The sequence below is a fragment of the Agelaius tricolor genome, unplaced genomic scaffold (assembly GCF_023055355.1).
Source record: "Agelaius tricolor isolate 1412-34295 unplaced genomic scaffold, bAgeTri1.0.p SCAF_2, whole genome shotgun sequence".
Classification (NCBI taxonomy): domain Eukaryota; kingdom Metazoa; phylum Chordata; class Aves; order Passeriformes; family Icteridae; genus Agelaius; species Agelaius tricolor.
In genome coordinates, this window is record NW_027269262.1 from 37,828,101 (window position 1) to 37,842,230 (window position 14,130).

The 14,130-nt window shown below is 35.6% G+C and overlaps 1 long non-coding RNA gene across 1 annotated transcript; it reads left to right on the top strand.

Annotated features, from left to right (window-relative positions):
• The first annotated feature begins 4,273 nt into the window (after positions 1-4,273).
• Positions 4,274-13,551, top strand: LOC139600635 (uncharacterized). Its single transcript, XR_011682627.1, has 4 exons — positions 4,274-5,686; positions 6,580-6,663; positions 10,365-10,660; positions 12,735-13,551. It is a non-coding gene; the product is annotated as an uncharacterized lncRNA (long non-coding RNA).
• Positions 13,552-14,130: the final 579 nt, after the last annotated feature.

Here is a 14,130-nt window from a genome sequence, read left to right on the forward strand (position 1 = left end):
TGTGCCTTCTCTCTCTGCTTTTTTCTCTCTGTAGTCTCCTATAAATGCTCTCATATGTGTGTACTGGAAATGGACTTACTTTTTAAAAAGATGAAGAAAAACAAACTGAAGCCCAAAATGAGTAGTATGCTTTTATACTACTGCTTTTAACTTCCATAATTTAAAATTCCATAATGTTTGAATTAATATTGTGAGACGAGCTGGTGGAAGAAAAAAATGATTTATAAGATGAAGTTTAAGGAGACACCAAAAAGATCATAAGCATAGTCTGCACTGGCCTTTGCAGCTAGTAGTGCTGTCACTTATGTTGTGCTAGTGAATTTCATAGCAGTGCTGGCTTTTATTATGAGTGTAGTTGGGGCTTAGTAGACTAGAAGGAAATAATTTCCATGATCAGGCTGTTTTTGTTATGAGTTTCCCTGCTTTCCTTTGACATGCCTTGTTATTGTTGGTTATTTCTTTTAGAGGACAGGAGTTTTGTTAGTTTTTATCCAAATTAATCATCTTTCCAGTTCCTTGGAATATGAAAGCAAAATGTTGGATTTTCATTATAGGTGCAAACAAATCTGGGAGAAAGCAAATACTTTGGAATAAAGTATTTGGCTAATTATTATGGCTACATCTTGCAAATAAAAGATGTGGCTTAAACTCTTTCAATGATGGCACAGAATCTGCGCTCTGAGCAAATATTTAGATTTCTGCAGTTTTGGGGAAGAAGGCTCCCCTTTCTTTTGGTTTTATGGATAAACTGACTGATACTAATTTTAAAACACAGAGCTGTTGAGCCCACCCATACAATCACAGAATTCTAGAATAGTTTTTTGTTGGAAGGGATCTTATTTTAAAATGCGTGTGCAGATAGGGAATTTTGCAATGTTGTCATGCAGTTTATGTATTCCTCATGGCAGTGGCTGGGAGATATGTGAGATGTGTGTCCCTCTGGCAAGGTGGCAGCACTTCCAGGAAGAGACACTAGTGGCTCTGATGCTTTACCAGGAAAAGAAGAAGCATCCAAAGATCTCTTAGACACATGGGATGAAAATTATTTTCTCAGATCATACGGGCAAACTCTGATTTAGCTTCATTTTAGGTACTTTAGTTTTCTTAAGTGCTGATATGGTAATTTATAATTTGTAGCTAGAAATCTGTTCCTGATGAGAAAGCATGAAAAAATTGTTAGAAGGCAGTGTTTTTCTGGTACTCCGCTTCTGATACTCAATCAGACTAATTAAATCAATTCAGCTTTGCAGCTTCTGATAATGTTTAAAAGGAATTAATTTGCTTCTCTCCTATTTGTTTTGAAGTTATGTTGTCACCACTGATGACTTCTTGCATTGGTTTCAGTTATAGAACTTAATATTTAGCTAAGATCTTGAACACGTGGTGAAGATCTTAATGAATAATTACACTATTCTACCCAGCTTTTAAAATGATGCATTTGTTTTGAGAATCATTCATTTTCTTTGGAAAGAAAAGCAAAGCAGATTCTTTTCCTTTAACTTGATGTCCTTTTCTGTTCCATTTTAATGGATCATCTCTGCTATATTTCTTTAACTGACCCAAATAAAAGATCGTAATATGGTACCGAAAACAAGGAGGAAGGTGTGAGAGGGAATTAAAAGATTATTAGCATACAGCAAGTCACTGGAACTGAAGATACTTTGCAACCATTTCCTTGATTGTCCCTTTGGGAAAGAATCATATCTGTTTACCTAGCATGTTGTTAGCTCAGACCTCTCAGGATTTAGAGGATATTGAAAACAGCAATGTGTGGAGGCCAGATATATGCTAGAAGGATAAGGATGCCTGTGTTTTGCCATGGGAAGTGGAATTATATCTCATTCCTGTGCACAACAAGCTATTTATCATGCTCAGAAAACAGCAGTAGGTAACAAACTTGAAACCTTCACAGCTAGGAGACTGTTTATTTATCTCAAACCCTTTTTTCTTATGAAGAAAGGATTCTCACCTTCATGGCATGTTGCATTGCGGTTTACTGTGGAGTGCTGCAGTGATTTCTTATGTTAACTTGTTGCATTTTATCTAAGGGTAACTGTTGTACACTAATTTGATGTGTCCAATTATACAATACGGGTCTGAACTCATAAGTTTCTCTTTCCTTTAGGCTGTTTAAGGTGATTTCACATTTGTTATTAAATTGCTGGTCCTTTTAGGGAAAAAAAAAATCTAGCCTTATTGGGGATCCAGCGATTTCTTTTTTAAAGACTTCAAAATAGGTCAGCTAAATGGAGTGTGAATGGGGGACACGGCTGAGGCCTCTGGTCAGTCAGATATGAGGAAGATAATGGACTCCATTCTTAATCTGAGTGAAGGCATTCTGATTTTTTAATACCTGTGAAGAAACTCTGACCTAAGGTAAGTCTCTCAGACAGAAATGTTTAGAGGTAATGTTTCTGTGGGGATATCTGGGCTCTTGAAGAAGATCCCAGGCTAGCTAGGCATGCACTAGTTTAGTCTAGTGTGATAGAATTCAAACTTCTGGGGAATGGGCTCAAATCCAGCTTGGTGTATGATGCCACGACAAGTTCAGGGCTGCTAAAAAAGGCCAGATACTACAGCACTTAAAACAATGTTGCCAATATGTTTAAAGTCAAAGTATATCATTCCACTAGAAAGTTTGATTCTAAATAAAATAATAATAAAATAATAATCATTATTACTAATATTAATCTTTGCTAATGATGTAGAAGATGGCATGAAGTAAGTAATAAATTCACTTTCTGTATAAGCTGAAAATTGTTTCCATTACATCTTTTGTGCTACAAAGGAACTGGCTTTGTGCATGTAAAGGTTTTAGCTATTTTTAGTAGTAGTAGACATTCAGTACAATGCAGTTATTGCATGTTTTTAATTAATAATTCTCCTGAAGGGGACTCTAGTTACATGTCCATTATTAGAATTAAATTTTACTGTCTCCATCTCCAGAACTGGTTATATCTGTGCTAATAGAGAATCATCTTCTAACAGCTGGTAGCTCTGTTGGAAGTGAGTAGAACAAAGAGTGATGGATCCATTTTTCTCCTGATACTTCTCTCGGCCAACCCAAGAGACAGGAAGACTTAGTAGACAATACAAAATAAAATTCTGGCTCATACATAAAATTCCCTTTGGTTTTGATTCATCCTTTGTTATTCTCTTCATCATTCTTTTAATAATTAATTTTTTTTATAATGGGGATTTCATCAAAACTCCTAATGTTTTTCTTGGAGATGGTAATTTACAGTGTTACATAATGATTTTGTGAACAGTTTAAATTTCTGTGTCTGTGTGTGGGTATGGTGTTATGTTTTTTTGTGGTTTTTTTTCTCTCCTTTTTTAAAAAAGGTGTGCTTTGTACTCCAGTAACTTCATTCTTTCCATATAACTTAACTTTTGACAAGTGCAGAAATGACATTCCAAGAATGAAGGGAAAAGGAAAGCTAGCTGGATTTTGACAAGAATGGACCAACCAATAGCAAAAATAATTTACTTTCTTTTGACATAAATGTGTCAATTTTTGAAAAGTATTTGAAGGCTGCCAAAGCTAGACTGATATTAAAAGCTTTACATTAACCTGACTTTCAGAGAGAATTGAAGTGAACTTTTATTTTAGGTTTGTCCAAACAGTATTTTCTTTCTAGCTCTTATCTTAATGAAAGATTTTACACTATTTTTACAGTTGGTTGTAATTTTTCATTTGAAAACCGTTTTCTGTTCAATCGAAGATGTTTCCCTGTGGGAGTTAATTTTTTTTAACCTTTCCTTTTCCATTTCCTTTCTGGGGAATTTTTCACAAGCAGCAAAAAATTATCAAATGCACATTTTCACGTCAAAGTTCGATAAATTTGCTGTAATGTGAACAATTTCCTTTTAGCTCTGCTTTTGAAATCTATGACTGAAAAAACAGAGGCTTCTTAGCTCTTCCAAATTTGGTTCATAAATGCATTGGAAGATTAAGATCTGTGGTGTGTTTAGCATGTTTTCTGCTTTCACCTAAATTGTTTGGAGAGAGAATGCTGCTGTGGATTCTCCACAGAAATATTTATACAGATATTTCACTGTCTAAAATCCTTCAACTGTGTATTTCTCCATATTCCTCCCTGCTGTTTTGAGCTGTAATTTCACATATAATTATAAAGAATGTAAATTAGTTTAATCATGGGCCAAATTATATTTTATTTACTTGAACTAATGTAAATATAATGATTTTTAAATACATAGAAGGCTGCAAGATATTTTGAAATATATCTGCAATGCATATGTTAACATAGAGTCAGTACACATACATAAACAATTCTAAAATAAATTCAGATGTTAAAATCCCACTAACATTTCTAAGATTTATATTGCAATGCTGAAGCCTTCTGATTGCTTTAAGGAGATTTAAGTTTGATCAAGTTCCAAAAAGGTAGTTCTGCCACTTCTGCCACTTTTCTTCTTCATAAGGTTGCATAGAATTTGATCAAGAAATAGAATAATCTGTTTTATCAGAATAGAAAGAAATGTTAGATTTTAGTGAGTTGAATGTGTTATTTTGCTTCATTTTTAAACTGTGCAAGCTACAGAGAGAAGAAAAGCAGAGGTGAGTCAGTGTGAATTTCATATTTGTCAACACCCAGATAGGTTTAAAGTGATGCTGAATCTATGGCCTTATTGTTGAATGCATTTTACTGCTGTGTTGCTTTAACCCCAGCCATTCACCAAGCCCTACACAGCTGTTCACTCACTCACTCACTCCCCTCACCAGCAGGACCAAGGAGAAAATCAGGAGGGTAAAAGCTGGAAAACCTGTGGGTTGAGATAAAGACAATTTAATTGGGAAAGTAAAACCACACATACAAAACAAGGAATTCATTCACTGCTTCCCATGAGCAGGCAGGTGTTCAACCATCTCCAGGAGAGCACAGCCCCATCAAGTGTAATAGTGACTTGGGAAGACAAATGCCATCACTCCAAATGTCACTCCCCTTTGTTCTTTCTTCCCCACTTTATACACTGACATGATGCCATGTGGTCTGGAGAATCCCTTTGGTCAGTTTGGGTCACCTGTCCTGGCTCTGTCTCCTCCCAACCTCCCATGCACTCCCAACTTCCCTGACAGTGTGGCAGTAGAAAAATCCAGAACAGGTCTTGGATCTCTGTAAGCCCTTCTCAGAAATAAAAAAAAAAAAAACCATCTCTACATTATTACTATTGTGTTCAGCACAAATTCAAAAAACACAGCCCCATATTAGCCACTGGGAAGAAGATTAAGTCTACTCCTGCCAAAAAACAGCGTAACAACATATGTTACTTATATTCTGGAATTGTGTTTTTATTTGATCACTTATGTTGGAATCATGATGCAATAGGGAATGTGCCTTCATTACCCTGAATATTTGTTTCTTGAAAAATGTAGCCATATATAGATTGTATCAACAGAAAGATTATTGGAAAGTGATTTAGAGTGATATGGGTAATGATGATATAATCTTCTATGGTAAATGAATGCAGATTTTTCTTACTATTTTGGAAGGAAAATTTATTGTCTTTGTTTGTTTGGGTTTTATTTGTTTTTATTTTTGTTGTTGTTATAATGCTCTTGGTCTGAGGTGTCCTACCATTTGCTGAAAGACTGCCAGGAATCCACACAGTCATGACAGACCATCACACCAGAAGTGTTAAGTGCTGGCAATATCCATGAGCAGTGAGTGGAAATTTTGGAAATCTCTTGATATGACTGCCCAGCATGTTTGATTACCTTTTACGCTGACACTCCACAGTCAACTTCAGCTTTCTTCTTTTTTTTTTTTCTTTATCACTAGTAGTTTATACTAAAATTTCCTGCTTAATAAATGCCCTGAAAGCCTCTAGAGAAAATTCCAGTCTCTCCTGAAGCAGAACCACACTCCTGACATGTTGTAAGGCCAAGAGGCCGAGTAGGAGCTCTCCACAGGCAGGCACCATGGCTGGTGCACAGGCTGCTCTACCAGCTGTCGAGTTACAGCTCTAACTTCCAAATTGAAGGCACTGTGTCCCTACTTGCAGCCCTTTCTTCAACACTTCATTCTCTTGGGAGAGGTTTTCCAGCTTTCTCAAAATGGCATGATCATTGGACCTTGACAGCTGCTCCTTTAACAACCGCTATGCATCTGACCACTGACCTTCTGGCTTCCTGTGCATCTGCTGTTGGTCAAAAAGATCAATCTAAGCATGTGGAGTACATGTAGATGTACTTTATCTGGCACTAATTAGCTCCTTCCAGTTCAACTAATCAAATACACACACATACACCGGTCCTCTGTTACTACTAATTTTAATTAACATTTCTATGAGTGATAGGCAAAGGAATTTCTGTTATTAATTAGTGGAAGAGCATCTCTTGTGAATACTGTTATGTGTCTGGCAAAAGAAAGGAAATTGTAAAAAGAGTGAGGGACATTCATTAATAAAATCTTGGTAAACAGTGCATCAAGACACCAAATCAAAATTTTTTCAAGTTTAATCTTTGAATTTACCTTATGTACAGAAAAATATCCTTCTGATTATGGACTATGTGCAATAGTTAAATTTATTTATTTCTTTATGATGAATACATAGGTGAAGGAAAACTCTTTTCATAAAAATGGACCTGAAATCACAGTGACTAAGCTGAATGGAGAGAGGATTGTGGAGTTCTGGTTGGTAAGACCCTTCTCCAAACTGTTCCCCTTTCCTCAGCTTTTAACTGCTGCCATCTTCTTTCTTTTGGCATTAAAAAAAAAAAAAAGAAGCTGGTACATCAGGATGTCTTGCTATGTTTTATATTGAGGAGAGAAGGAAAGTGTGATAAGAAGCAAATACTGTCCTTAAGATTTCCTAAATTGCCCTCAACAGTATGTGACAATTTCTGTGACTATCAATTGCAATGTGCAGTAGCATATCAAAGGGCACATGATGCCTTGAGTAATTTACTTGTGTTTCTGTGCTGTGAAATCTATATTCAGAATATTGTCTTATCCCTAGGGAAAAAGGGGAGAGGATGGGGACAAAGCCCTGCAAGGAAATATTAGTACCTCTACTTGCAGTTCACTAGAGGTTTTCTGCTTGGTTGGTTTGGTTTCCCAATGAACTAATCTGCCCTTGATGCTAAGACTATATGAATGGACTTCACAAGTCATAATTCGTATACATAACCTACTGTCTATTTAAATCCCTTATTTAATCTTTTATCCAGCTTCTTTTTTTCTTAGTTTTAAATCTCTCAATGTAAATGTAAGGATTTGTATGCTTAGTTTGTTTCTTTCCATTTTTTTAACAATCTTGAAGACTTTCCTCTGTGCTTGTGACTGCTTCTCATATGAAAAGATTAAATATTCAGAGAAAGATGTAGAAAATATATCCATGTGTGGGCTTTTTTGTTTGGTTGGTTGTTTTTTTTCCCCATGGGATTGATTTTTGTTGAGAAATAATCCTTCTGTTTTTCTTCCATATATATCAGGGTTTACCTCTAATCTTAGAATCCAAAGCCTCTAAAATTGCTTTAGATTTATTTTTTAATTTTCTTTTGCAGATTGGCATGGATTTCTAACATCTGATTCAATATTACTTATACTGTAGCTTTAAACTTAAACATCTGAGAAAAATGAGTTATGTTCAGAGTAAAATTTATTCCTAAAAAAAAAGAGTTTTTGACATTACTTTCATCCTCTGAATTGATTCCTTTGACCTTTTTCGTACATTTTGTTACTATTGCTGGGTAATGTGGAAGGAAGGAGAAGCTGCATTATGTGAAAAGGTAGATAACCAATATTTTTGTAATGTTTAATTTGTACTGTATTAATGTGGGAATGATCCTAGTTAAAACCACAGAATTTTAATGGATACAAGTTAAGAAGAGAACTTTGAATGAAATCCAAGTTTGTGATCCTAAGATCTATAGCAGCAGACATGGACATAGGTTTCCTGCTGTCTTAGATGCAACAAACTGGTTTTACTCCCTTGCATTTTCCTTCCTCATTCTGCCTCAGCCAAAAAACAGAAACACCTTTCTGCTTCTCATCCAGAATGTGCACTAACTCACCCTTTCAAACTAAAGAATTTTCTCTTGTTCCCACTTTTGTGGGTTATTTCCCTTCTCTCTCATGAAATACATGAATATCCCCGAATACTGAGTATCAGCCCAGAGCCAGAGTTTACATAATATAATTCTTTACAACTTGTGGGCAGAGCTGCAGCAACCCCTACCCAGTGCTGTCCAGGTGTGTTGTGTCTCTTATTGAGCAAGGTAATGTCTATGCACCTTTGGCAAGGCTCTCCAACATGAAGGATTCTATGACTCTATGAAATAGCACTAAACTCCACTAAACGTGCTGCTGAATGTTTTTGATATCTTTTCCTTTAATGTAGCCATTCACAATTATGAGTTAAATCATGTCTGCTTGGTATTTACTGAGAATAACTCCTTTTTTTTTTCTGGTTTGGCTTTGGAGTTTTTTGACAGGTTAATTTAGAGAGATAGTCCCAGTGATGTTAAACGCCAGTGACCAGAACAACTGGTTATATCCTGAATGTCCCTAATTTCAAACAAAAGGAAGCCTATTAAGAAAAGCACTGAAGAAAAGAAAGGCTTTGAATCTTTAATTCAGCTTGATCTTAGTAAACTTTGTAAAAAAATCTCAGAAGTTTCTTCACCTCTTCAAGAAGCTTCTAAGTAATCTCAAACTCTTCTTGGTTTCTGGAACTACTTTGCAAAACTGATATTTCTTCTTGAAATCCAAGCTGCTGTATATTTCCCCAGCATCGTGGAAGAGCAAGATAAGCAAACAAAAATGTGTAAAACTTAGTGTCCCACTTTGTGTTGTTTCCTGAGTCAGTACAGAAATTAGCTACTTCTTTGAATGGCTATAAAGCTGGGAAAAAAAATCAAATTATACACTCATAGGATATCACACTGAGTAATCTTTGAGTAACAAAGCTTTTTTAAGATGTCATTAAGTTTTTGGAGGATTGTCTCTTCCATTCTGTTTATATTCTTGTTCCATTCATGTCAGTGTTTTTAAAACTTTTGCATAATGATGTAGATTTTACCTCTAGGACAGATTATAAAGATAATCTAATCAATAACATGATCAATATGCTGTGCTCCCTTTGTAAGAAGGAAGAGACAACCAACTTGTCTAGTTAAAGCTAGTGGCCAGGGTTAGCCAACATCAATTTCTGACTTGTTTTTATTAGGGATTTCTCTGCTAATTAGAGGGAAGGGAGGAAAAAAGTCGAAAAATCCTTTGCCGTGTCTTTGAAAAATGTTCTTTATGGATCTTTGCGCTGGGATTTTTTCCATTAGGTCAAATAAATTCTTATATTTATTTAAAAAAACAATAAAGTCTTGGTTAATTCTCATTTTCTTCACATATAGTTTCTGATATGTAAACAACCTCTGCAATTTCTTGCCAAGATTTCCTTACCTATCTTTAGTGATATGCCAGAGAGAGCTAAAAGTGCTTCCCTTGAACACCTGGGATCAATAGGTGGTTTGGAGCTTGATTAGGTGAATCTACCAGCCTGAAAAATTCCCTTATGAAATTTGGCTTGCAGAAAAATATAGAAGTGCTAATGATGGGGAAGATATGTTACTGGCTTTGGCTGCAAACAAGTGATAGGAGCCTCTTGTGTAGTTTTCATGCTCTCTTAGCAGTTTGTTACCTGCATTTTGGCAAATAGCTTCCATCATCTCTAGCTCTTCTTGCCAGCCCTTCTTCTGGCTGGTGTAGTCAAACCTGTGAGCTCAGGCAGGGCTCCTCTCTCTCCCCTCTAATTGTTCTGCTTTGAAACCATCTGTCTAATGAATTATTGTAGTGCTTTTGTACCATGAGGAAAATAAGTGTGAAGCTGTTAACTTGCTATCCTTGGATGTTGTCCAATAACTTCCTCAGGATAGGTCTAGCCCTTGCCGAATGGATTTTTCTCACCTTGTCACACATGCTATTACTGTTGTTTTGCTTAGGTTGAACAGATGCTGTGTCTACATGGTTATATCATGTGCAGCTTTCAAAATTACTCACTGTCTTTCAGTTCACTAAATTAATATCTCTTCTACTCAGCTTTTTAATGTCTGCCACTCTGCAAAAAGCATTTCTCTCTAGCTAGTGATAATTAGATACCTAGCTAATGTGCTCTGTGTATTTACTCATTATTAGGGCTTAATCCCAAAGTGACAATACTGTCTCTGCTGATAAGCAGGATGAAATCCCCATACCTATTCTACTCCATTAGCTTTTCTAATCATTTTAAAGCAACAAAAATCTCCTTGTTCTGAAGATTTCTGAGTGTGATTCCCACTAAATGCACCATTCCTTGACCTCAATCTCTCTTTAAAAGGTGACAATTTTAACTTTCTTTTGCAGTCTTCGGCATGGCTGACTTGTCCACTCTGTATCCAGTTTACACGGTGGGATGCTATCTGGAAAGTTTCCAGTTTCCTTGGTGAACCACAGGGTATGTGTGTGCCAGAGCAGCGAGAATGAATGTGCCGCTGGTCCCCAGAGACACTGTAGCACCATCTGTGAAGAAATGTTATGGAAGAGGCTAATTTAAGTTTTGCTCTGGTTGGATAGACAAGAAAAAGTACCTGCCAATATTTGTAAAGGTAGAGAAGATCAAAGACATAGAGCAGACTTGTGGAAATTCTTTAGAAGCAAAGGTAAGAATTTGGGTTAGTTTCATGTTAGAGAAAGTACACAGGGAGTTCTGGAAATTTAATATAATGCAGCTTTACTGTTAACCAGCATGTGAATGCAGGAGATCACAATCACAGAATCATTGTGGTTGGAAAAGACCATCAGCTGATCACCACATTATCAGCTAGAGCATAGCACTGAGTGCCACATCCACTGGTTTCTTGAACACCTCCAGAGATTGTGTCTCCACCACCTCCCTGGGCATCTATTCCAAAGTTTAATAAACCTTTCCACCCTTACTTACATTTGCATTTATCACTTTTAAATGTTTGTCTGTTCGTCCATCCATCCATCCATCCATCCATGCATTTGTAAATGTACCAAGACACTCAAGTTTTGTATTTGCTCTGGTTTTCTGGAGTTCAAAAAAGCACTTTGAGACATTTCAGTGTTAAATATTAGGATTTTTGAGTAGGCTTCACAAAGGAAGATTTATATGGATATTATCTAAATTACTTTCATGTCTTTGTAAAATTTACACTTTAAATACGTAATACTGCACATCACTGGGCTGCTAATAGGCTTGTTTCTTTCAAAGCTTGATTCCAATTTATTTTTAGCTACATGCAGTTTTTGTGGCTTAATGTTCTTTTGCATCTAAATAGAATTTTTCTAAAAATTCCAGAGAGTAAAATTTCAAATAAATGAAATTTAAATTGTACAAAAATATGAAAATCAAAATAAAAAAGTTAAAGCTGAAAGTATGCCACCTAGCAATTCTATTCAAAATTTGCTATGCAGGTTTTCAGAACTTAAAGAACCAATAAGCACTTAGTTTCAGAGTCCCTTATATGTGAAAATTTTCAGAACATTTATTCATTTGCTCTCTAAATCATCATCATCATCACCTGTTTTCTTTCTGTAAACAAAGCCTTGTGGTAAGATGTTTGGCTTCTCTTTATGATAGCACTACATATCCTGAATTTTGTTCAATTTTGCGATAAAAGGTGAAGTGATGATTTTTGGAACTCTGGACAAAAGTCCTTAGTTTGGAAATATCTTTACTGTCATAAAATGCTGTGAGATGCATGCACTTACATTTTCACTTTTGAAGATAGAGTTTATCAAAAAAATGTTGCTCCATACAGGGAATGCTTTGTGTGAGTGTCTTTTCACTATAAAGCTTACAAAAGTCTTATCAGCTGCTGTAAATGCAGTGTTGTTTTCTTTGATTGTTTTTAGTGATCAATACCAAATATACCAAGAACTTCTGTGTGAAAACTTTAGTGTTGTTTATAGTGAAGACAGCCATTTTTCATTACATGCATGTTGGTTTTCTGTAAGGTCTTCTTCCTCTTTTCATATTTTAACTAAATACTGTGAGGGAGTACAAGCAGAATTGTCTCATTAAAGTATGAATTTTGCAGCTATGAAAAGCATAATAATTTTTAAACCTTGCATCATGAGTGTTAAATTACTTCAAAGGCTTGTAGAACATCATCCATCTGAAAGGAACAATTAATGTGAAGAGATTCACGATTATGGAGTACCAGGGTTTAATGAATTTAACATTTCCTCTAAATGCTTTTAAGGTCTTTAAGAAGGTTCATGTCACCAAAAAACTTGATAGAAAGGAAAACTTGATAATTTGAGGTAGCCGCAAATTAACCATCAAAGTGATTTTAAGTTTTTTTTTATTAATGTACGGAGTTAAGTAAAAAGGCATATTAAGATTTTTCTTTATCCAAGAATCAAAATTGAGTCTGTCTCTGGTACTGTCAGGAAAAAAAAAAAAAATAGATTTTTGCTATAGCTACACTTTCTCTTAACTTCACACTTCATTTTAAGCCAGCACAGAATCCTAAGCGTTTCTTCTAAGAGGTGACTGCACGGGACAGGGAGATGATAAAACTACTGAAGGATAGCAAAGCCCTCTCTACACTGTATTGTGACTTTTCAGATGGGTTTTCCTAGGCAAAATCGTTGTTTTCCAGTTGGACCACTGAGTATTAGAGCATTTTAGATTTGAGTTTGTAGTGTATAAGATAGGAAATATTAGAATTGATTTGACATCAATTATTCCTTTGTCTGATATAGATATACAAGTTTTGGATGAAAGAATGAAGCAATAGAAGCTTGTGTGCAGGCCATGAAATTTACTGAAAAGTTGTTATACCCAGGAGAATATTGCTTCTGCCTAAAAGTTGGAGTTCCTCTGTTTGACCTATTTTCCTCAAATATTTTTTCAATTTGAGGTGCAAAAAAGCTCTTTGCCAAGGCTAATTAAAACATTCTCTTCATATGGGTGGTAAACCAAAAGGCTGGAATGCTCTCTCACAATGCACACTGGAATGCTCTTCTGCTTTACTTAGTTGTTTTAATTTATTTATTTTTATTTCAATGCTACATTAAATATTTTGGTTTTGGAAGCCAGGATACCAGAAGAGGTAGGGAAATATGCAAGATTCACTCCTGAAGTCACACTCTGAGATTACTCAAATAATGATGAACAACCATTTACCTTCTTGTCTTGCTATGAAGTTCAAGGTCAAGATATGCTGATATTACACTTTCTAGGGAATTTGGAGGTCTGGGAAGTCATGGGCAATTAATGCCTTTGAGAACATGAAAGAACTGCAGATATTGCTGGAAATTCTTCCAACAGAAGCTCTTACAAGGATACTTAGAGTGACATGTAGTATATCATTTTTAGTAAAAGAACATTCCGTCCCGGCTGCCTGAAGAAGCCATGAGAAAATGCTGAAGAGAATCATGCTGATGAGACAGAAGCCAACCTCAGATCTATATTCTGCAGATCTGCTTCATTTTCAACCCCAAAACATTTGAGTGTCAAATAACAAACCAATCCCTAAATTAGTTTCCAGTGTTCCTATGGTTACACAAAGTTTGTTATGGTTTCTCCAGAGGAAAATTTCAAAGTAAAATTTTGACTTCGGATTCGCTGCTCTGCAGAAGGTGAGTACTGCTATTCTGTGCTAAATTACAAGTTTAGCAAATATTCTGTGCTAAATTACAAGAGTGACGGATAAAGCAGCTTGCTGTGTATGAAACTCATGCTATTCAGAAAGAGCAACATTTTGGCAAGGTGATTGATCTTCCTGTGACATGGTTTTGGAGAAGGAGGCAGGTTTTGTCAGTATGGTATTGTCACTATGCCTGCTTGAACTCTATGATTTCTGTTGGCTGCTGACTCAGTAAAATGTTTGTCACAATCTAGAACAGGATATCTTCCAGCAACTATACACAATGCATAATCTTGCAAAATATTAAAATAAGATTATTTTCATGGGACGTGTTTGAGATATATATATATGTATATAAATTTATATATATACATGCATAATTAAAAATCAGATGGATATCTTTAACTCGTGTAAAAGGCTTGCTTATATTCTTGGAGACTCACTGGTAGGTTAAAAGAGTTTTATTTTCTTTCTTTCATTACTTTCTCCCATTTGCAATGGATAAAGGA